General features: G+C 40.9%; 1 protein-coding gene across 3 annotated transcripts in view; it reads right to left on the bottom strand.

The window, feature by feature from the left end:
• Positions 1–23,663, bottom strand: part of tbl1xr1a (TBL1X/Y related 1a) — a 167,409-nt gene that overhangs the window by 70,429 nt on the left and 73,317 nt on the right. For 2 of the 3 annotated variants that reach the window (XM_060834806.1, XM_060834805.1), the window contains exon 2: positions 23,434–23,507. The exons of the other annotated variant lie outside the window; for it this stretch is intronic. The gene's annotated coding sequence lies outside the window, so the exon portion shown is untranslated. The remainder of the gene's footprint in view (positions 1–23,433; positions 23,508–23,663) is intronic. 3 annotated transcript variants of the gene reach the window in all.

The raw sequence follows: 23,663 nt of genomic DNA, 5'->3' as shown, positions 1-23,663 counted from the left end.
CAAGGTTCTCGCTGTCCCCTAAGGTGAATGTAAACACATCCTGAGTACTACTTCCAAGAAAAGAAAAACACAAGTCCATAAAACATTGGAGCAGAAATTAGGCCACCCAGCAAATAGAGTCTGCGCTGCTATTCAATCATGGCTGATGAGCTTCTTGACTCCTTTCTCCTGATTTCTCCCCATGCCCCTTGATCTATTGTTCCGATAAATACATATTTCTGTTTTTCTGGTGAATACGTACCCTTCAGTCACCATGAAAAACAGATTTTGAATCATTACAACATTGATGCTTGTCGGATGCAAAATATCTGTTAGATTTCTGATATTTTAATAGAGACAACGCTGGCTGCAAAGAAATTTAGGATGTCCTGAAGTTGCCCCTCACACTCCATAGCCTTCTGATAGTTTCAAATTCTTCCTAATTCAGTTCATCCTCTACCCGCTCACTTGCCAAAGCTCTACAGTCATGGGCTGGTTCAAATCAATTTGTCTTGCTCTGTATTTTTACATGCTTGCATTACCAATAAAACAGTAGACCAGTCTCAGAGTTTCATTTCAAATTGCACCAAAAGCTCTCAAGTCAAAATTATTTTTGTGGCATTTCCTCATGATATATTACTTACAAATACCTATTGGGCACAGACGTAATGTTTTGATGATGTCAAATCTTGATCAGTGTTAGTCACACCCAGATTAGCATCTGTACCAATTAGACAACATTAATACACGGTATTCTCTCAGCAAACCTAACTGCCTACAATCACTCTAACCACCTGGTGCTTGTGTGCAGTAGAGTAGTGCTGGAAAAGCACAGCAGGTCAGGCAGCATCTGAGGAGTAGGAAAATCAACATTTCGGGCAAAAGCCCTTCATCAGGACTGAAGGCAGGGAACCTTCAGAGTGGAGGTTCCACCCTGGAGGCTCCCTGCCTTCAGTCCTGATGAAGGGCTTTTACCCGAAACGTCGATTTTCCTGCTCCCTAGATGCTGCCTGACCTGCTGTGTTTTTCCAGCACCACTCTAGTCTAGACTCTGATTTCCAGCATCTGCAGTTCTCACTTTTGGCTAGTGTGCAGTAGCCTACAATTATTAGTTTCCAGCAGCATTTCCCATTTTGATTGATATGAGAGGGGTAAAGTTCTAACAAAAAAAATTAAGGGGGAAAGAAACATTTCATTTTAAGTCAATTTTTCTTAAATTATATCACTAGCATTTTCTCAAATACAATTATACGCTCTGCCATTTGCTTCCTTGCACCTTGCTAACTGAGCCTGTTTCAGTATCATGCACCTTTTTATCTCAGGTTGTTGTTGATGCCTGACCTCTCATCCCACCCCATCACCTGAGATTTCCTTATCTTTCTGGCTGCCTTCCTTACCTCTCTACTCCCCAGTACCAGAGATTGTAAATTGGTCACTTTAATCAATAGAAAGCAAAAATCCTGAGATCACAAGCATTGATCACTGGAAATCACTGGTGGGTAGTTTTTGCACTATATTACTGAATTACGATCCCTAGCAGTCACCATATCCATCAGATATTCCACTCTAGCAGCATGCAAGCCAATATGCTTATTTTTTTAAAATCTGGAATATAACCTGGAGCACTTTAAATTCAATGGAGAAATCTTACTACTCCTTCCATTGTTTAAACAAATAATGGAATAGTGTTGATTTTTTAATTTAGAAAATATCTTCTTGGGAGTGAACGTGGCTTTATATCAGATTGCAAAGTTCCAGAGTCAACTTAATTTCATTCAAGGAAAATTTAATTTGCCTTAAAAAAGCAAAAATTTTTTTTTCAAAATTATTCCCCTGGAGGACCCATGTTAATTAGAATTACCGGTCTGAATAATCTAGCCTCATTTGATACAAAAACCTGACAACTCTGGCCTCTGATATAACAAAAATATTATCCAAAATTTTCCAGTAAAACATCAAACAGCAACTGTACACTTAACAATCTAACTCCAAAGATCTAGCAGTCACCATAATCCTTGCTTTGATCACCCCTTATACAGTGAATCACAAGGACGTCCCTATGGCAAGAACTAGGTCAAAGCTATTAGTTTTGGGAAGGATTATATCAGCAGATCAGGGGCTCATTCATAAAGAAATCTGTTCCTGTACATCCAACAGGAAGCACTGCAAAACAACTTCAAATCACACTGACTGCAACACTCTAGATTAACTAAAACACCGAGATTTAAAATACATTTACACTGCAGATTTAACATTGACAAAAAATTGCATAGACATCTACTGTAATATCAGGATCCATTGGTCTTCTGAAAAGAAGTAAATGGAGAAGCCCTGGTGGGAATAGTCTCTCACCATTGTGTTATTGACACCTCCTGGATCATTAATCTACTGGGGCTTCAAAAACAGAAAATAAAGGAAACCACTGTGAGCAGTGAATACAATGGACTCGATTGAATGAAGTGCAGGCCAATCACTGCTACACCTGATAGGTGTTTGAGGCCCTTAGTTAGTGAGGAGGGAGAAGGAAAAGAGGAAGTGTTGCACCTTTGTGATTGCATGGGAAGGTGTTGTGGGGTGTGAGGTAGTGTTGAGAATCAGTAAGGAATAAAGCCATAGGAAACAGAACAAGAATAGGTTATTCAGTCCCTAGAGTTTACTCTGCTATTTAAAGCAGAAACAGTTCCTGTGTTCTTCCTGTAACCCCTGATTCCCCGACAGATCAAGAATCTATCTCAGCCTTAAATGTACACAAGGACTCTGTCCTAAAGAACTCAGTGTCAGGGAGTTCCAAAAATCTCAACTTCAAAGAAGAACTTCCTCCTCATCTTAATCGGAATGTGGCGTCCTTTTATTCTGAGACCATTCTCTTTGATCTTGGACTCTCCTTTCCACGGCATTTATCCTGTCAAACCCCTAAAGAATTTGATGCCTTTCATTGAGATTCCTGCTTATTCTTCTCACCTCCAATGAGTAGAGTCCCAACCTGTTTAGCATTTGTTGGTAAATAAGACAATCCCTCCATACCAGGGATCATCCTAGTGACCATTCTCTGAACTGCCTCCAATGAAATTATATCTTTCCTTTAATAAAGAGACCAAAACTGCTGTCATTCCTCCATATGAGGTTTCACAGCACTTTGTAAGCTTGCAGTAAGACTTCCCTACTCTTATACTCCACCCTTTGAAATAAGGACCAACATCCCATTAGCCTGCTGCACCTGTGTGCTAGCTTTGTGTGTTTCAGGCACAAACAGCCTCAAGCCCCTTTGGGTTGCAGTTTTCTGCAGTATTTATCTGTCAAACAATATTATTCTTTTGTTCGTCCTTCCTAAATGTACGCTTTACATTTTCCCACATTGCACACCATTTGTTAACTTTATGCCCAAGTACTTAACCTATCAACATCTCCCTATAAACTGCTTGTATCCCTCTCATAATCTGCCTTTCCACCTATTTTTGCTTCATCTGCAAACCTGGCTGCAGTACATTCACTTCCTTCCTTTGAGTCATTAACATATATGTAAACACATACAGTCTCAGCACCGATACCTGTGGAATGCCACAGGTCACCAACCTGAAAAAGAACCTCTCATCTCCACTGGTTGTTTCCTGACTATTAACCAATTCTCTATCCATGACAATATATTACCTCCAACACCATGGGCTCTTATATCTTAACCTTTGTAGTGAGGTACCTTGCCAAATGCCTCGGTATCCTACAGCCTTCATGACTCAACACTGAATATAATAATTTCAGATCATGAATACCCTCTGCCATGTTTACATACCCCTGTAACCAGAGGTCCTGTTCTGTATGGGCGGCCCCCAGCACAGCCAACCCATTTTCAATTACACTCACTTCTCACTAGCACCCTCATCTTAAGCTCCCTCTAAGCTCATCAACAGCAATCCCTTTGTTTTTCTGTCTTTCTCCCGCTCTCCCAGTGCTGCTTCAATGTATTCTACTCTCTCTCTCTCGCTACACCCCCCCGCCAAACCAACCTCATCCCCTGTCATCAGCTTAAATACTACCTTTTCCCACCTGCTCTCAGTTCTGCTAAAGGGTGACTACTTAAAACATTAATTGTTTCTCTCTCTGGAAATGCTGCTAAACCTGCCGAGTTTCTTAATTTTTCTCGGTTTCTGGTTTGGATTTCCAGCATCCACAGTTCCTTATTTCATTTTGATGGTGGCGACTTTTCACCATTGTTCTAGTTTACAAAGGCTCAGTTCCAGACTGCAAGGACATACTTAATAAAATCCTATTATCAAGAGCTGCAACTTATTCTGTTCTTTTTTAAAAAAGTGCCACCAAAGAGCATTTGAAAGAAAAAAACTACTTTATTCTGCCAATGTAATTTTTAAAACTTAAACCGGGAGCGGCATGGTGGCTCAGTGGTTAGCACTGCTGCCTCACAGCACGAGGGTCCCAATTTCGATTCCAGCCTCAGGCAACCATCTGTAAGGAGTTTGTACATTCTCCCCGTGTCTGCATGGGTTTCCTCCGGGTGCTCTGGTTTCCTCCCACAGTCTAAAGATGTGCAGGTCAGGTGAATTGGCCACACTAAATTGTCCATAGTGCTAGGTGCATTAGTCAGAGGGAAATGGGTCTGGGTGGGTTACTCTTTGGAGGTTTGGTGTGGACTGGTTGGACTGAAGGGCCTGTTTCCACACTGTAGGGAATCTAATCTTATTACTCTGTTTAGGTTCATGCACCTTGTTTTAAATATATGCTAAGAGATAGATATGACACCCAATCCAGACTCACATTGGGAAAGAGTATTGCGTGAGAATGTATTGTGATTAGAAAACACACATAGCAACTGATAATTACAAAGGAAGCTACAAAGCAACATGTTTGCACAAAAACAAGGTGCGATATTTAGCAAGGTAACTAAGCAACACATTCCTCTTCTAGGACAAACAAATTGCTCACTTTAGCAAGCATAAATGACAGTTGCAGAAAATTGCTTCAGGAAAAAAAACTTTATTATTGAAAATGTTGATAAAATGGTTAGTATGAGAGTTGAATGCTTAGCTGCAGTTATTGCTGGTGATACTGATGTCAATGAAATTCAAATAAAGCTGTAGCGCTGCAGTATAACCTCTCACAAAAACACACTTGGTACAGCAACTGCTTACCATTTTGATTTTTGCAGTTCTGAAAATAGCACTAAAACAAATTGTGAAAATATGCATAATGGAGGAAAATCTCCGCTCTAACATGTTGCATTTCAGCTCAGGTTCATCTATTGAATGCAGATCACGAGCAAGTATCGATATGAGTTAAGAGCAGAAAAAAAAGAGATGAAATGCGAAATAAAAGCTTCTCTTTTGTTCACATTCATAAGTGTCTTTACAGACATGCCGAATTTCCTTAGTCTCCCGAGGAATGCCTCTGCGTCCTCAGGAGGCGAAGGAAATTCAGCATGTCTGTAAAGACTCTTACCAATTTTTATAGATTCATCACAGAAAGCATTCTACCCGAAGCACTGCAGTTTGGTATGGCAACTGCTCTGTCCAGGACCGTAAGAAACTGCAGAGAGTTGTGACCACAGTCTAGTCCATCACACAAGCTACCTTGCCAACCATTGACTCCATCTAGATTTCTGGCTGCCTTTAAAGGCAGCCAATATATTCAAAGACCCATCCCAACCTGGTTATAACTCTTCCAACCGATAAAATACATTAAAGCTTAAACACATAACTACAGATTCAACAACAGTTTTTTCCCCATGTTATTATACTTCCGAATGGATATCTTAAATTTTAAATTTAATGGTGATCTCGCTCTTTGTGCGCCCTCTCCTTGAGCCATAACATTGTATTCCTCGCTCTGCTCTATTATGCTAATGCACTTTGTTGTGGTTCTGTTCGCCGAGCTGGGAGTTTTTGTTGCAAACGTTTCGTCCCCTTTCTAGGTGACATCTTCAGTGCTTGGGAGCATTTTTGCCGGAGGAATCAGCACAGAAGCGCTTCACAGGAGGCTCCCAAGCACTGAAGAAGTCACCTAGAAAGGGGACGAAACGTTTGCAACAAAAACTCCCAGCTCGGCGAACAGAATCGCAACAACGAGCACCCGAGCTACAAATCTTCTCACAAACTTTGAGCTAATGCACTTTTTACAGTATGATCTGCCTGTACTGCGCACAAAAACTTTTTACTGGACCTAGGTACAGGCAACGGTAGTAAATCAAATCAGGTCATCCAGCATATCGTCTTGCATGTATGAAGCAAAACCAAATTTTTAAAAGCTCCATAAGAAAAGCACATGGGACTCAACCTGGTAGACTCATTTGATATGACCATTTGTAAAAAGCTTCCACTAGTGTAAGCAAGCCTGCAGTGGCTCCTTTGCATTATATCAGAATGAAAGTATACCTTAAACATGATTCAAACAGTATCTGCAAACCTAATGTTTATTTCAATGAAGAAGCTTTAATCCTTTGTTTGCAAATGACTCGGCTAGAATTTACCCGTCTAAAAATCTTCAATGCCAGAAAGGACAGTGGTGTAGCTTTGCATACAATCTTACTGATAGTCAAACTGGATAAACTTATGCTGCGCCATTTTCAAATTCCTGCTCACCCCCACGACACACTCACTCACAACTGTGTAAACACAAAAGTTGTAGGTTTGAGGTTTTAAAATCTGTTGGATTTGTAGTTTCTTTCAATGCTGTCAAAAGAAATGGTGAAATGCAACCACCATTTGTTGATAATCTATCATTTTCTGTTCACAGCTTGAACTTCCTATGCATTCTGCTCAAGATGTAGGAGCAGGAGTAAACCCATTCAGCTCATCAATATCGTTTCTCCATTCAGTGACAGCAAGGCTGATATTTTAATCCTCAACTCCACTCTCCTGCCTTGTACCCATAACTCCAGATTCCCTTCTTGATTAAACATCTGTCTATCTCAGCCTTGAATATACTTAAAGGTCTAGCTTCTACAGAACTCTGTGGCACAAAATTCCAGATTCACAATCCTCTAAAAGAAGACATTTCTCTTCACCTGGCATGTGCAATCCCCTATTCTGAGATTAATCCCCTGGTCTTAGACTCTTGCAAGAAGAAATAACATTTCAGCATCTACCCTGTCGAAACCCTTCAGAATCGTGTGTGTCCAAACTATTCACCCTCAACTCATGTCAGTCCTTGCATGCCTGGTACCAGCTTAGTGAACTTATTCTGAACTGTCCGGTATGATAGTATATCTTTCCTTAAATAAGAAACCCAAAACTGTTCACAGTATTTGAGACGTGATCTGACTAATGCTTTTTATAGTTTTAGCAAAACCTCCCTACTTTTATTCTCCATTCCCTTTGAAATAAATATTCCATTTGCCTTCTTTGTTACATGGATGCCAGGTTTTTTATTGTGATTCAAGGCAGAGAACTTACAATTCCCTGTTCTGTAGCTTTCTGTAGTCTTTCTTCATTTAGATTACATTCATGCCCTCTATCCTTCCAGCCAAAGTGCAAAACATCACATTTTCCCACAATATATTGAACCTGCTATAGTTTTGCCGACATGCTTACCCTGACTATATCCCCCTGTAGACTGTGTCATCCTCACCACTTGCTTCCCTATATATCTGTGGGTTATCTGCAATCTTGGCTATATTATATTCACTTTGCTCACCTAAGTCATCAATATATATTGAAAGTAATTGAGTTATTAGTGTCTTCTACTGTCAAGACTGATGCAAAGTATTTATTCTGACAACATTCCGGCAATGGTACTGAAGACTTGGGGTCCAAAACTTGCCGTTCCCCTAGCCAAGCTATTCCAATACAGTTACAACACTGGCACCTACCCGACAACGTACAAAATTGCCCAGGTATGTCCTGTACTTAAAAGTTGGAAAAATCCAACCCAGCTCATTATCAGGGAGAAAGTGAGGACTGCAGATGCTGGAGATCAGAGCTGAAAATGTATTACTAGAAAAGCGCAGCAGGTCAGGCAGCATCCAAGGAGCAGGAGAGTTGACATTTCGAGCATGAGCCCTTCTTCATGAAGAAGGGCTCCTGCCCGAAACGTTGACTCTCCTGCTACTTGGATGCTGCCTGACCTGCTGCGCTTTTCCAGCAACACATTTTCAGCCCAGCTCATTATCACCCCATCAGTTTATTCTCATTAATCAGTGCATTGATTAAAGATGTCATCAATAGTGCTATCAAGTAGTATCTACCCAGCAATAATCTGTTCAGTGACATCCATTTTGGGTTCTGCCAGGGTCATTCAGCACCTGACCTCATTACAGCTTTGGTTCAAACATGGACAAAAGAACCAAATTCCAGAGGTAAGGCAAGAGTGACAGCCCTCGATATCAAGGCTGCATGTAATAAAGTAGAGCAACAAAGAGCCCTAACAAAACTGGAATCAATGGGTATCACAGGGCAAATTCGCTGTTGGTTGGAGTCATATCTAGCACATACAAAGATGGTTCTGGTATTGGAGATCAGTCGTTTTCAGCTCCAGGAAACCTCTGCAGGAGATCCTCAGGATAGTGTCCTTGGCTCAACCATCTTCAGCTGCTTCATCACTTTCCCTCTTTCAGAATGTCTGAAGTAGGGTATTCGCCAATGGTTGCATAATGTTCAGCACTTTTTGAGACTGTCCAGATACTAAAACAGTCCAAGTGCAACAAGATCTGGACAATATCCAGGCTTGGGCTGACAAATGGTATGCAAAATTCATACCATACGAATGCTGGGCTATAATCATCATGAATAAGAAACAAATCTAACAATTCCATGACATTCAACGGTGTTATCATCACTGAATCCCCCACTATCAACATCCTTGGGGTTACCACTGAGATCAGGAACTTAATTGGACTTGCCAAATAAACACTGGCTACAAGAGCAAGTCAAGACTAGGAATACTGCACTACGTGACTTATCTCCTGACTCATCAAAGCCTATCCATCATCCACAAAGCATAAGTCAGGAGCATGATGGAATTTTTCCCTACTTGCCTGGAAGGATGCAGATTCAACAACACTTCAATACCATCATCCAGGACAAAGCAACCCACTTGATTGGCACCACAAACATCCATCCCCTCCATTTCATCTAAGATCTCAAATGACCACTCCTCCCTAGAAGGGCAAGGGTAGCAAGTACATAGGTACAGTACCTGCAAGTTCAAATCCAAACAACTCACTATCCTGACTTAGAAATATATCACTGTTCCTTCACTGTTGCTGGCTCCAAATCCTGGAATTCCCTCCTGAACAGCATTACAAAGCAACCTACAGCACGTGAACTGCAGCTGTTCAAAGCAGCAGCTCATCACCACCACTTTCTCAGTGGGACTGGCAATAAATGCTGACAGGAATGCCCATACCCTACGAACAAAGATTAAGAAAAATTCAACTCCTCTGCCATTTCCTGGTTCTCCAGTATTATTTCCCCAGCTATATTCTTTAATCATGGAGGCACAAATAAGTTTTATTCACCAAGCATCTTTTGTAGCCCTCAACAATTCACAAACAATAAATAACTTCAAGGAAATTCAAAGAGTCAAATACATAACCGAATTTGCATCCAAAAAAAACCAGCCCTACACATAACAAAAGAGCACAAAGGGTCAGTTATTTTATTCTTGCACTATTAGTCGAAGGGTAAATGCTGGCCACTAACAACTGTCATAGATTTTTTTTCCACACCCATCTGAACAGGTAGCAGGGATTCAAATTAAAATTTCATGTGAAAGTTACACCTCCAGCAACACAACACTTTCTCTGTACTGAACTGAGCCTGCCTTATACTTTCCCAAGATTCCAACTATTCTGTTGACTGCCTTAAAATCAACAGGCCCCAAAAAATCCTCCTACTAACTCTTAAAAACTGAGTATTTACTTCCTGTTCTTTGTTTCCCTCTTGCTACCTCATTCACTATGAGAGCATGTGAGCGATGCAGGAAGGGGCAAGCTGAAAGAAGACTAAGTGGGGTGAGGTGGCAGGCAAAGCATTAAAAAAAATGGACTGAACATAAACATTAACCACTCTACAACAAAAACGGAGCCCATACTATCCAGAAAACCTCCCTCATTTACCAATAGTCCTAAAATAAAACACATTATTAAAATGCACTTTAAACATGGGATACCTGCATCAGACTCCATAGATCTTTCCATGGCATTAAGGCACGCACCGGCACGAATGCTAAAAACCAGATGTCGTTTGCCCAAGTATAAATGAAGAATGCAGTAAGACAGACTTGCACAACAGATATCATTAATTGGATTGGACCCCACAAATTATGGAAAAGTACTTTAATCAACGGCACAATGCGCAAGAGCCTACATTATATCTGCATCTTCAAGTTTTCATGCCACATAAAACAATGTCATTTGCAAACACAAATCTCACTGTTCAATGAAATGTCACTGAACTGTAACGTTAACTCTCTTTCGCTCCATAGATGTTCCATCATTTGATGCACCTATTCAAAGCAAGGGACAAAGAAAGCACCAAAATGAGCATCTTCAAAGTAACCAATTACAAAACAAAGTTCTTTGAAAAATTATGTTAATATATCTCTTTGCATCCAGAATGAGTGTTCATTTTTTTTGTTTCATTTTCAACTACCAAACAAATGTATTTTTTCATCACAACCCAACCTGTCTGATGTTCTGGATCATAATTTGCACAGAAAGCTATTAACATTCCTTGATGTCAATCCAAAGACCAGAGAGACAAGGTCAGTTAATCTAAACAGATACTTGAACCCAACTGCTCCCATTTTTTTTCCCCCCAGTGTAGACTGCTACAGATCAGTCCAAGCTACTCATGTTTGGGTTAGTATCTCACAAATATTTAAAAAATTAATTCAAAGCCTCTGCAAGATAAACTGCATTACAAACTCCATTATTTTCAGCAAATGCAAATAAGGGAAAACATTTACAAGGTACAACTGATAAATATTCTCATTAATTGTTATAAAGTTTAGATTTTGCTTCCTGGATTAACAGCAGATGAGGAAATAGTCTCAGACTACAGACAAGGACAGGAAAACTCCAACTGCCATAGCACAAGTTTAAAACATTTTGACCCAAATCTTCAGAGTGGTAAAACTGTATGAGTTAAGTCATTTAGATTACTTACAGTGTGGAAACAGGCCCTTCGGCCCAACAAGTCCACACCAACCCGCTGAAGCGCAACCCACCCATACCCCTACATTTACCCCCTACTTAACACTACGGGCAATTTAGCATGGACATGCACATCTTTGGACTGTGGGAGGAAACCGGAGCACCCGGAGGAAACCCACGCAGACACGGGGAGAACGTGCAAACTCCACACAGTCAGTCGCCTGAGGCGGGAATTGAACCCGGGTCTCTGGCGCTGTGAGGCAGCAGTGCTAACCACTGTGCCACCGTGCTGCCCACGGTTTAAAACTAAACTTACTAAAGTAACACCTCTAATTCACCAAAAATGATTCATTTTCACCATAGTTAGCTGACTCCCACCCAAGCAGGGGTCTTTCAAATAATTACATTCACAGGTTTGCAGACCAAGCTAAGAAAAGTTCATTACTTACAAATTATTTAAAGCTCTGCTTTCCAAAAGATCTAGATATGGGACCACATTGAACCGTACAAAGTCACATATGTAGCTTAATATGTTTCAAACATCAACGCCAAGATGGCTTTTTTTTTAAAAAAAGGATTTAAATCAATGATACACAGGGACCATTTTTCCCTGTTCTTCCATCTTTTTCAAGAAAGCAAAATGATTTCCTTATTAAAACAATTTTTCTATTCTCTCTTGCATGAGAAAACTTCTTTTTGCTTGTTAGTTAATTTGGGAGGTAGTTTCAGCTGCTTTTGAGAGGGGGAAAATGTTTTCATTAGTATGGAATGCCAGTATCTATCCTAGCAGAACCTTGCTAGCATGATTTTTTTTCTATTAATAAGGCTAATTAATAAACCAAGCTTCCCAATCTTGATCACAATCCATACACTCGTGATAGAACATGCACGTGGGGGGATTGGATGAGCACAAGATCAAGCTTCGCTCTAATATCTTTCATATGAATAATCAAAACCTAAATTAAGTCTCACATCCTAAATTAGAACCATTTGCTTGAGATACTAAAGGTCATTTAGTGACAGAGCTTTGGTGTATGCAGCAAGTGGAAGTATTCTATTTTTGGTATGAATATAAGTATCTTAAGTGTGCTGTCACAAATGTTTAGATTAGATTAGATTAAAGGTGAATAATATATAAACAAAAGGCAAGAGTTAAAATACATATGACTTTTTAGTCACAACGAAAACAAATCTGTGACATCCAGTTCTCATCTGTTTGAGTGCATAAATACAAATTAATAGCTGAGCATTGTTGAAAATATCTGCAAATTGTTGAATGGCTTATAGACGTACATTTTGCACTCCTACAAAAGATTAGTGGGTTGCCAACTAGTCAGAACAAAGTTCGCATGAAATTTTAAAATACTAGTGTCAGATTTAAAACTGGCTTTTTATTAAATCTCTTCATATTATTTGCTCTTAATAATTGACATCACACATACTTTAATCCACTTCAGAAATATTTGAAATAATTGTCACCACAGGAAATTAGAAGACTTGCCATTTACAGCAGATAACCCACAGCAATATGTATGTCCTAAAATGTCAGGAAATCCACTTACAACTTCACTGCCCTCTTTTATTCTAAATACAAAACAACCTCGATTATCCAAACATCAATTATCTCAATTTCGGACTATCCGCACAAGATCTCAAGGCCCTGTAAAAACGTTACATCAAAGAGGTGTTACCGACACTGGCGCGACTTTAGTTTACAATGATTAATAGTATAAACCTGTTCAACAATAACCTAGTGTTGTGTCTTTATAATCTTGTCCACCTCCATATCATAGAGAAACTAAATAAACTCGCATTGTTTTCCTTGGAATGCAGAAGCTTGAAACAAGATCAGAGAAGGTTAAATACAATCATGTGGGGCATGGGCTTTGTGAAATGAAAGAAGCTGCTTTTCTTCATCGAAGTTTCAAACACGTTGGGCACAATTTGATAGGCAGAAAGCTCCAAAGCATGATGAAGGTAAGGTTTTTCTGCAAGAATGTAACTGGGTTTCAAATGCACTGTCTGCAAGTGAAGTTCAGGTGGGACAAACCATTATAAAGTATTTGAATAAGCATTTGAACTAGCATATCATTTGTGAAGTCAGTAGATTTATTACTGACAGTGTAGACTCAATGGGTCATACAAAATCTTGTGTAGAGCTTGTTTCCAGTGTCTACTCCTGAGTCTGCATCTACTCCTCTATTCTATTGTACTCACCTCGGCAACTGCGCCCCAATGTCTTCAGTCATTAAATCAATCTCCGCTTAGTCACTACGTCCCAATTCCCACAATCACCACCTCCAACTCAATTAAATCATGCCAGGACTCAGCTAATCAATTACCAGCATTCCCTCTACAGCAAGAACAGCCTTGATCAGATAAGTCGACCAAACCCGCACATAGTACTCACGTGTGTTCTCACCAAAGCAGCTGCACTGCAGTTTGTTTACAATCAGATCAGTTATCCGAACAAAATACTCCCCGCCTGTCTCGTTTGGATAATTGAGGTTGCTCTATGTTGTTTTACTGAGCTGAAATAAGCATATTACTTCAAGGTCAAATTATAAACTAAAAACCAAACAAACAAACACATCAATGGCAAAACAGCTCATTCATTTCCTCAATAGTGCAATACTTCTGTCACCTTCAAAGCCTTTCCTTGAACCGGACGGTTTATTTCAGTTATTCTATCTCATAACTTCAATTTCTTTTTCAATGGCAGCTCAGTCAGACATCTTGAAGATAAATTTCAGAATATAACCATTCCATCCCAAAGGGTGAAGACTGGGAGATCACAAGCTCTAGCTTTGTCTTGCATTAAATCTTACACTGAATATTTTACACATGAAACTTTTGAAAGCTCAATATATAATTTTTGAAAGCTCAAATTTGAAATAGAACACAAATCTTCTCAAAAGGAACACTTTTACTTTCACTTCAGAGAATCAGTTAATACGGATTCCTCGAGTTTAAGGGGGAACCAGACATATGCAGAAATTAATGGAATCAACACTTTTCTCATATTTTGAGATAATGTTTGCATTACAACAATGGTATCAAATTATCCATTGAAAACAACTTGGCTCTTTAAACATGCAAATCATATGTCAAGACAAAATACTGGAAATCGGAGATCTACGAATGCTAAAAATAGTAACATGATTGTCTGCCTGTTGCAACAGAACTGATTTGATCAGAGATGCTGCTAGCCTGCTAACACGCAACACCCTTGCTTCAGCTTTTTGTTTCTAGTGCAATAATGAGACGGAAGACGACAAAAATCAGCACCTATGTTGGGTCAACCAATACTTGAGAAAGATGGTTTTCAAGCATTATTATTTTTGACAAAGTTTAAAACAACCATTAATATAGAAAACTGAAGCAAAAGAAATAAAGCAATCATGCCAATTTGGCAATAGGTGTTAGCGTAAATGATAATTTGATGGTAAACTTCCTATTTTGGAAAATCTACAGATTTTTAAGTGAGCAGGAACATAATATACAGGCTATGCAACCAGCATTGCAAAACAAGAAAAAGGAAAATGTTGCTCCTGAAGATGTTTAGAATTCAGGTTGCAAATCACGACAAGTGCAGTTTCTATTTGGATTGCAAGGAATTTGAAATATACTTGCCCTCCCACAACTCCTTTCCTAATTTCAATTATGGGAATTTACCATGATGGATTTTTGTTTTCCCCAACACCAAGTACAGCATTAATAGCTGTTGTTTAATTGTTCATGCTAACTTTAATTCTGACCAACTCTATTAATAATGTAGTACTGGAAGCTTTGGCATCACACTTGGAACAATTAAATCTAATGGACCTGTGCCATTTGGGGCATCCAAAATTCCAACAAGTCAAAGAATCCAATAGAGTTAAAATCAAAATACACCCATTTATTTCTTTGTGCCCTAGCCATTTCAATACTCCAACATTTACATTGTGATGGTGCCTGTGCACAACAGCAATGAGAATTATTACCAAGAAGCAAGATACAATAAAGTTCACCAATTTGTGTGCATTAAAGTCAGATCTTATGCAGACTTTTTAAATGTAAAACGTTGCTTTCTGTTGTCAACTTCTAACATTAAAAATATTATATCCCTGTTAAAATGAAAACAGTTTTTGCAGTCTTTTACTACTAAGGGCATTGTAGAATCTCATTTTTGTACTTCACTCTTCTAATTGTACTGCACAAAATACTTGTAATTGTACGGAATAAAATGTACTTGGCCTGATCAACCCTAGTTCATCACAGTACAAATTGCTCAATATTGTTACTTAATAAAGGCAGAATCGAAGTATTACTTAAAAACGACATTAATGCAGTCCAAATTATCTCTCCCCCAAAGAATCTGAACATTACACTTGGTCACGACTTCCTGTGAGAGCAAGAGCGCGAGAGTGAGAGCGAGAGCGCAAGCGCGAGACAGCAAGAGCGCGAGACCGCGCGAGACAGAGAGCGCGCGAGACAGAGAGCGCGCGAGACAGAGAGCGCGCGAGACAGAGAGCGCGCGAGACAGAGAGCGCGCGAGACAGAGAGCGCGCGAGACAGAGAGCGCGCGAGACAGAGAGCGCGCGAGACAGAGAGCGCGCGAGACAGAGAGCGCGCGAGACAGAGAGCGCGCGAGACAGAGAGCGCGCGAGACAGAGAGCGCGCGAGACAGAGAGCGCGCGAGACAGAGAGCGCGCGAGACAGAGAGCGCGCGAGACAGAGAGCGCGCGCGCGAAAGAGGGTGAGACAGAGAGGGCGAGCGCGCAAAAGAGGAGGGTGCGAGCGCGAAAGAGAGTGCGAGCGAGCGCGAGAGAAAGAGTGCGAGCGAGCGCGAGAGAAAGAGTGCGAGCGAGCGCGAGAGAAAGAGTGCGAGCGAGCGCGAGAGAAAGAGTGCGAGCGAGCGCGAGAGAAAGAGTGCGAGCGAGCGCGAGAGAAAGAGTGCGAGCGAGCGCGAGAGAAAGAGTGCGAGCGAGCGCGAGAGAAAGAGTGCGAGCGAGCGCGAGAGAAAGAGTGCGAGCGAGCGCGAGAGAAAGAGTGCGAGCGAGCGCGAGAGAAAGAGTGCGAGCGAGCGCGAGAGAAAGAGTGCGAGCGAGCGCGAGAGAAAGAGTGCGAGCGAGCGCGAGAGAAAGAGTGCGAGCGAGCGCGAGAGAAAGAGAGCGAGCGAGCGCGAGAGAAAGAGAGCGAGCGAGCGCGAGAGAAAGAGAGCGAGCGAGCGCGGGAGAAAGAGAGCGAGCGAGCGCGGGAGAAAGAGAGCGAGCGAGCACGGGAGAAAGAGAGCGAGCGAGCACGGGAGAAAGAGAGCGAGCGAACACGGGAGAAAGAGAGCGAGCGAACACGGGAGAAAGACAGAGTGCGTGAATGATCGGTGGTTAGGCAGACAAAGGGATGGTTGGGCCAGGGGAGAAGAAATGCTGACAACGGGAACAACGAGTAAGCCATGCTGAACACATTCCATGTCATGACAGGGCCTAGATAGTGGGGGTGGGTAAAATACATGGAAAGTGGTATCAGGCTCTAAAATTATTGAACTCTTATTGAATCCTGAGGGCTGCAGAGTTCCAAGCAGAAAATGAGATGCTGCTCTAGCTTGCACTGAACCGTGCTTGAGCACTGCAACAGGCACAAGTAAAAGGCCAGTGTGCAGAGAAGTGGCAGGCAATCAATTGGAATCTTGGGGCAATTTTTATGGACAGAAAATAAGTGTTCCTGCAAAGTGGTTATCCTGTCTGTGTTTCATCACCCCAATGTAGAAAAGGTCACACTGTGAGCAGCGAAGAAAGGTTGATAGGGTGATGCCCCAAGTCAGGGTGGTGTTTGGCTTGGGGGGAAACTTGCAGCTGTCGGTATCCCCATGCATCAGTTACTATATTCCTACCACGAGATAGAGTTGCTGGTTTGAAAGAAGCTGTTTAATGAGCCTTGATATGTTGCTGTAGTGCATCTTGTAGATCATTCACAGCGCTGCCATTATTTACCACTTGCAGAGGTAGTGAATTTATAATTTGGTGGATGGGATACCAATCAAGTGGACTGTTTTCTCCTGAACAAGTTTCTCAAAAGTTGTTGGAGTTATAGAGTCATAGAGTCTCACCCATTCAGGGAAGTGAACTGTATTCCACCACACTCCTGACTTGTGCCTTGTCGGTTTGAATAGGCTTTAGGGAGTCAAGAGGAGAATTACTTGCCAAATAATTCCCAGTCTCTCATCTATTCATCTAGCAACAGTATTTAGTGACTAGTCGTCCAGTTCAAGTTTTGGTCAATGATCACTCTCAGGATGTTTGTAGTGGAAGTTTTTGCGATGGAAATGCTATTTGCTATTGAATGTTAAGAGCAAATGGCTGGGCTCGCTCTTGCTGGAGCTGGTTATTGTCCAGCACCTTTATGGCATATGTTACTTGTCACTTATCAGGCAATGTCTGAATATGATCCTTGCTGCATTTGAACATATAGTGCTTCAGACCAAGAAACCAGAAATTCTGCAATCAAGCTCTGTCATCATGTCTGACCAAATATGGAGGAATGGTCATTGATGAAGGAACTGAAAATAATTACTAGTATGTGATTCATTTAATTCTTTTCAGTCAAGATTTTAGCTTAGGAAGTGAAAATGTGTTGTGTAATTCTTTTAGGCAATAAGTGGAAAACTGATTTTTAAGAAATTACAGATCACTATCAAGATCATAACAGTTTTCAACTTCAGTCAATAGCCAGTGACAGAATTTCTTAACTTTTCACATTTAGAGTAAGTAATGTTGCTCCATGTAATTCTTGGTTGCTGCCAAAAAGGTACTGATGATGCAATTTTCTCCATGCCATTGCTACATTTTTGCAAGCAGTTATCACTGTAAAACCAAAAGCATGACACACATTTCTAAAAGTCTTCTTCTGCTGGCCAGCACTTCAACAAACTCATTTAGCAAAACTTTTGGTGACACAAAAGCAGAAGGTCTTGTGTTATAGGTTTTAAGGTAGATGACCCTTGTTATTAGTTGAAACAGCAAAATGCTCAAGTCTCTGGCACCAAGAGATAATTGCTCAATGACTTTCCAAAGATAATTGTATAAGGCTTCACTAGGTATCTAAAGTCAACGAATTATTACATTTAGAACACAGAACAAATACACCACAGCACAGGCCCTTCTGCTCTCGATGTTGCGCCCAGCTATGAATTAATCTAAGCCCCTCCACCTACACTATCTCATCATCATCCATATGTTTATCCAAGTACTGTTTAATGCCCCGAATGTAGCTGAGTTAACTACATTGGCAGGTAGGGCATTCCACATCCTTGCTTTTTCTCTGAGTGAAGAACCTGCCTCTGACATGTGTCTTAAATCTATCACCCCTCAATTTGCAGCTATGCCCCATCGTACAAGCAGATGTCATCATCCTAGGAAAAAAGACTTTCACTGTCCACCCTATCTAATCCTCTGATCACCTTGTATGTCTCTATTAAATCCCCTCTTAGCCGTCTTCTTTCCAATGAGAACAGACCCAAGCACTCAGCCTTTCCTCCTAAGACCTTCCTTCCAGACCAGGCAACATCCTGGTAAATCTCCTCTGCACCTTTTCCAAACCTTCCACATCACTCCTGTAATGGGGCGGCCAGAACTGTAACACAATATTCCAAGTGAGGATACACTAGCATTTTGTACAGTTGCAGCATGACACCACGGCTCCGGAACTCAATCCCTCTACCAATAAAAACTAACACACTACATGCCTTCTTAACCTAGGTGGCAACTTACAGGAATCTATGTACATGGACACCAAGATCCCTCTGCACATCCACATTACCAAGAATCTTTCCACTGACCCAGTATTCTGCCTTCCTATCATTTTTCCCCAAAGTGAATCACCTTACATTTACCTGCATTAAACTCCATTTGCCACCTCTCAGCCCAATTTTACTGTTGATCCAAATCCCCCGCAACCTGCAACACTGTTCCACACTGTCCACCACTCCCCCGACTTCAGTGTCATCTGCAAACTTACTAACCCACCCATCTATGCCTTCGCCCAAGTCACTTATAAAAAGTGACAAGCAGCAGTGGTGACAAAACGGATCCTTGTGGCACACCAATGGTAACTGGACTCCATATAATCCATCAACCACCACTCGCTGCCCTCTTACAGAAAGTCAGTTTCTAATTCAAAATGCTAAATCACCTTTAATTCCATGCTGCTGCATTTTCTCCAGTCGCCTACCATGTAACCCTTATCAAAGGATTTACTTCAGTTCATGTACACCATGCCAACTGCACTACCCTCATCCACATGCTTGGTCACCTTCTCAAAAAACTCTGAGGTTTGGGAGACACGACCTGCCCTTGACAAAACAATGTTGACTATCTCCAATCAAATTGTTGCTTGCGAGATGAATATAAATCTTATCTCTTATCATCTTTTCCAAAACTTTTCATACAACAGACGTAAGGCTCTCTGGTCTATAATTATCTGGGTCATCTCTATTGCCCTTCTTAAACAAGGACACAACACCTGCCACCCTCCAGTCTTCTGGTACTAAACCTGTAGACAATGACAACTTAGAAATCAAGATCAAAGGCTCCACCATCTCCTCCCTAGCTTCCCAGAGAATCCTCAGATAATTCCCATCCAGCCCAGAGGACTTAGCTACTTTCACACCTTCTAGAATTGATGACACCACCTCCTTACTAACCTCAATCCTTTCTAGTCTAATAGCCCATATCTTAGCCTTCTCCTCTTCCCGAGTGAAAACAGCTGCGAAATATTTGTTTAGCACCTCTCCGATCTCCACAGGGTCCACACACTACTTCCCACTCCTGTCTTTGACTGGCCCTATTCCTACCCTAGTCACCCTTTTATTCCTCACATACCTATAGGAAGCTTTACAGTTCTCCTTTATTCTATCTGCTAAAGACTGCTCATGTCCCTGCCTTGCTCGTCTTAACTCTCTCTTTAAATCCTTCCCAACTAATCTGGAACTCTCCATCAACTCATCTGAACCACCTAAACAAAAACGTCACATAAGCCTCCCTCTTCCACTTAAGACATACAATTTCTTTAGTTAACCATGGTACCCTTACCTTGTCACTTCCTCCCTCCCTATCAAGGGCACGCAGTATCTGTTCCTTAAACCAGCTCCACATTTCAATTGCTCCCATCCCCTGCATTTTGCTCCCCCATTCTGTGCCTCCTAAGTCTAGCCTAATCGCATTATAATTGCCCTTCCTCTATCTATACCACAGGGCAAGAGTTATGTACCTAATCCCTTTCTATCGCTAAACTAAACATAACCGAATTATGGTCACTCTTTTCAATGTGCTCACCTATCACGAAATCAACACCTGGCACGGTTCATTTCCAAGTAGCATTTCTAATGTGGCCTCCTCTCTTGTTGGCCCTTTGACATACTGTGTCGGGAAACCTGCCTGCACACATTGGACAAAAACTGATCCATCCGACATACTAGAGTAATAGCATTTCCAGTCAATGTTGAGGAAATTAAAGCCCCTCATACTGACCACCCTATTCCATTCATTCCTACCCAGAATCATTTTGTCAATCCTCTCCTCCACATCCCTGGAACTTTGCGGAGGCCTATAAAAAATTCTCAGTGAGACCTCTCCTTTTCTGTTTCTAACCTCAGCATATACCACCTCAGTAGATGAGTCCTTGTCAAAAGTTCTTTCAGCCACCATTATACTGTCCTCGACTAACAAAGCCACACCTCTCCCTCTTTTACCACCTTCCCTGATCTTAATGAAAAATCTAAACCCTGGGATCTGCAACATTCATTCCTGACCCTACTCTGTCCATGCCTCTGAAAGACCACAACATTAAAGTCCCAGTTACCCATGCTGCAAGCTCACCTACCTTATTCTGGATAGACAAACTTCAAACCAGCTTGCTGTCTGCCAGCACACGCCTGTGACCGTGAAATCCTGTCCCTGTCCTCCCTACTCACATCCTCCTGTGCACTGGAACTACACCACTGGTTTCCACCTCCCTGCTGAGCTAGTTTAAACCCACCCAAATAGCATTAGCAAATTTCCCACCAGAATATTAGTACCCCTCTGATTCAAGTGAAGACCATCCTGTTTGTAGAGGTCCCACCTTCCCCAGAACAAGCCCCAATTACCATATACCTGAAACCCTCCCTCCTGCGCTATCCTTGCAGCCACGTGTTCAGCTGATATCTCCCCCATTCCTTGCCTCACTATCACATGGTACAGGTAACAAACCAGAGATACAACTATTTGTTCTAGCTCTCAGTTTCCACCCCAGCTCCCTGAAATTCTGCCTTACATCCCTATCCCTCTTTCTTTAAGAGAAGTTTAATACAAGTCCTCAATAAAAAGACAAGCTTAAAGAGCAAGGCAGCAAATTCTCATCTGGGCCCGTGGTGGAGACACATGATACTCGGATTCTGCAGTGGACAAATCTATATAAAGTTTTAAGTTGGAGTTGTATACCTAAGAACTAGGAGCAGGTGTGTGCAATTCAACCTCTCAAGCCTGCTCCACCATTCAATACAATCATAGCCAATCTCATCTCTATCCAAATTCTTGCCTGTGACCCTTCACTAAATTTTTAAAACGTGTCTGTTTGTCTGCTCCTTAAATTTACGGTGTCCCAGCATCCACTGCATTCTGGGGGTAGTAAATTCCAGACACACAACCCTTTTGAGAATTAATTCCTTCTCATGTCCATTTTAAATCTGCTAAACTCTACTTATCCGAAAATTACGATCACTCATTCTAGATCCCCAACACAAGGAAACATCCTTTCTATGTCTACTTTTGTCAATCCCTTTCCTACCTTATAAGCCTCATTTATATCTCCTCTCATTCTTCTAAACTCCAGACAATATAAATCTAAGCTGCTTAATCTTTCTTCATTAAACAAACCCATGATCTCTAGAATCATTCTGATGAACCTCCTCTGAACTGCCTCCGATGCATCAACATCCCACCTCAAGCAAGGGGACCAAAACTCTATGCAATAATCCAGATGCCGTCTCACTAATGCCTTGGACAGCTGCAGTAACTCTCCCCTACTTTTATACTCTTTTCCTCTAGTAGTGAATCCAAAATTCTATTTGCCTTCTTTATTGTCTACTGTATCTACATACTATGTTTTGGCGATTCATGCACAAGGTCACCCAGATTCCTCTGTACAAAGCACTGTGAAGTTCCTCTTTATTTACCATTCAACAGGAAGCTCTCACTTACCCATGTTAAACACCATCTGCCAAATTTTGTCCCAATCACCGAACATATCCATATACACTTGTAAATGTTTAAATTCTTGTCAATTCTTACATTTTACATCATGTGTTAAGAAGTGAAAGAGCTCTGACTGTGCTACTGGTTTATCTGTTTACACACATTTAATTGAGACCTTTAAAATAAACCCTTGTGGTGAATAGCTCAGTACTTCAGAAACATGAAAAATTGTTCTATGACATAAGACGAGGCATGAAAACAGATTTCTTTTTACAATGAAAGAACCCTCCAGAAGGTTAGTGTGTGGAAGGGGTTTCCTTCAGAGAGAAGCAGGTCAGTTATAGAAACAAAAATGTCCATAACTTGACCAGTGCAGTTGAGCAGTCTCCAAAACAGTCAGGCAGAAGAAAAGCTTCCCAAATGGCTTAGCAGTTTGTAGAGAAAAATTCCAGACATAGCTTTAAGTTGTCAAGAGAGGAAGTCATCCTACATGGCTATCAAAACATTTTCCTTAAATTCACGCATGAGTGAGTGAGTGGTAAAACTGTAAGGGTCATAAATAGAGAAATTATCTAAAGAAGATAGTATCTATTGATTGCAGCTGTTTATCAGAAAGCAAGGAATAACAGAGAACATAAATGGAAACCTTCATTTAGGTTTGCATATTTTCATAGCTATTGTTAAGGGTAGAATTATTTCTGCTAATTACAATAAAACCATTTCAAATCATATCAATACAGTGTAAGAGAACATTTTTCTCCTGCCAACGTGTGTAATAAATTGTGATGCTCTCGTTTAAAGTACATTGGCAGCCTTTCGCAAACATCTTCAGTGACTGGTCACCACGATAACAAAACTGTGGAAAAACAACTATGGTTTATCAAGCCGGGTTTCACTCTAGGATCTGACCTGTCCATCATTACCATCAGCAGGGAGCATAATGTCCTTGCTTCAGATTTCGGTTAATTCTTTTCATGTAAAGATGATTCCACGGTGAACACCACCATCAATTGAAGGTCAACGAATTACCATCTTCTCACTTCAAAACCATAAGCTCTTTAATTTACACGTGCTCAGTCATCATTTTAGGATGCATTACTCTGTGTGCTACTGTAAGAAAATAGTACTAAAATAGAGTCTTACCAGCTTCAAGAACTGCAAATTTTCCAATTCAGCCAAAGGTGTAATGATGTCAGTACTAAGCAATTCTGCAGTACCTGAGTAAAATCAAAATCATTTTATCAATATAACCTGCCATAAAAATAATAAACATTAAATTTAACTTTTGACATTTCAAAATCAGTTCAAATTAAAACAGCAGCAAAATGAAACAAATTTTGGGGATAAAGTTGCTTACAGTACTTCTTTAAAAG

This window comes from Hemiscyllium ocellatum, chromosome 13 (genome assembly GCF_020745735.1).
Source record: "Hemiscyllium ocellatum isolate sHemOce1 chromosome 13, sHemOce1.pat.X.cur, whole genome shotgun sequence".
In the NCBI taxonomy this organism is placed as follows: domain Eukaryota; kingdom Metazoa; phylum Chordata; class Chondrichthyes; order Orectolobiformes; family Hemiscylliidae; genus Hemiscyllium; species Hemiscyllium ocellatum.
Note: the sequence above shows the minus strand (reverse complement) of the source record. Positions and strands in the feature narration are given on the sequence as shown.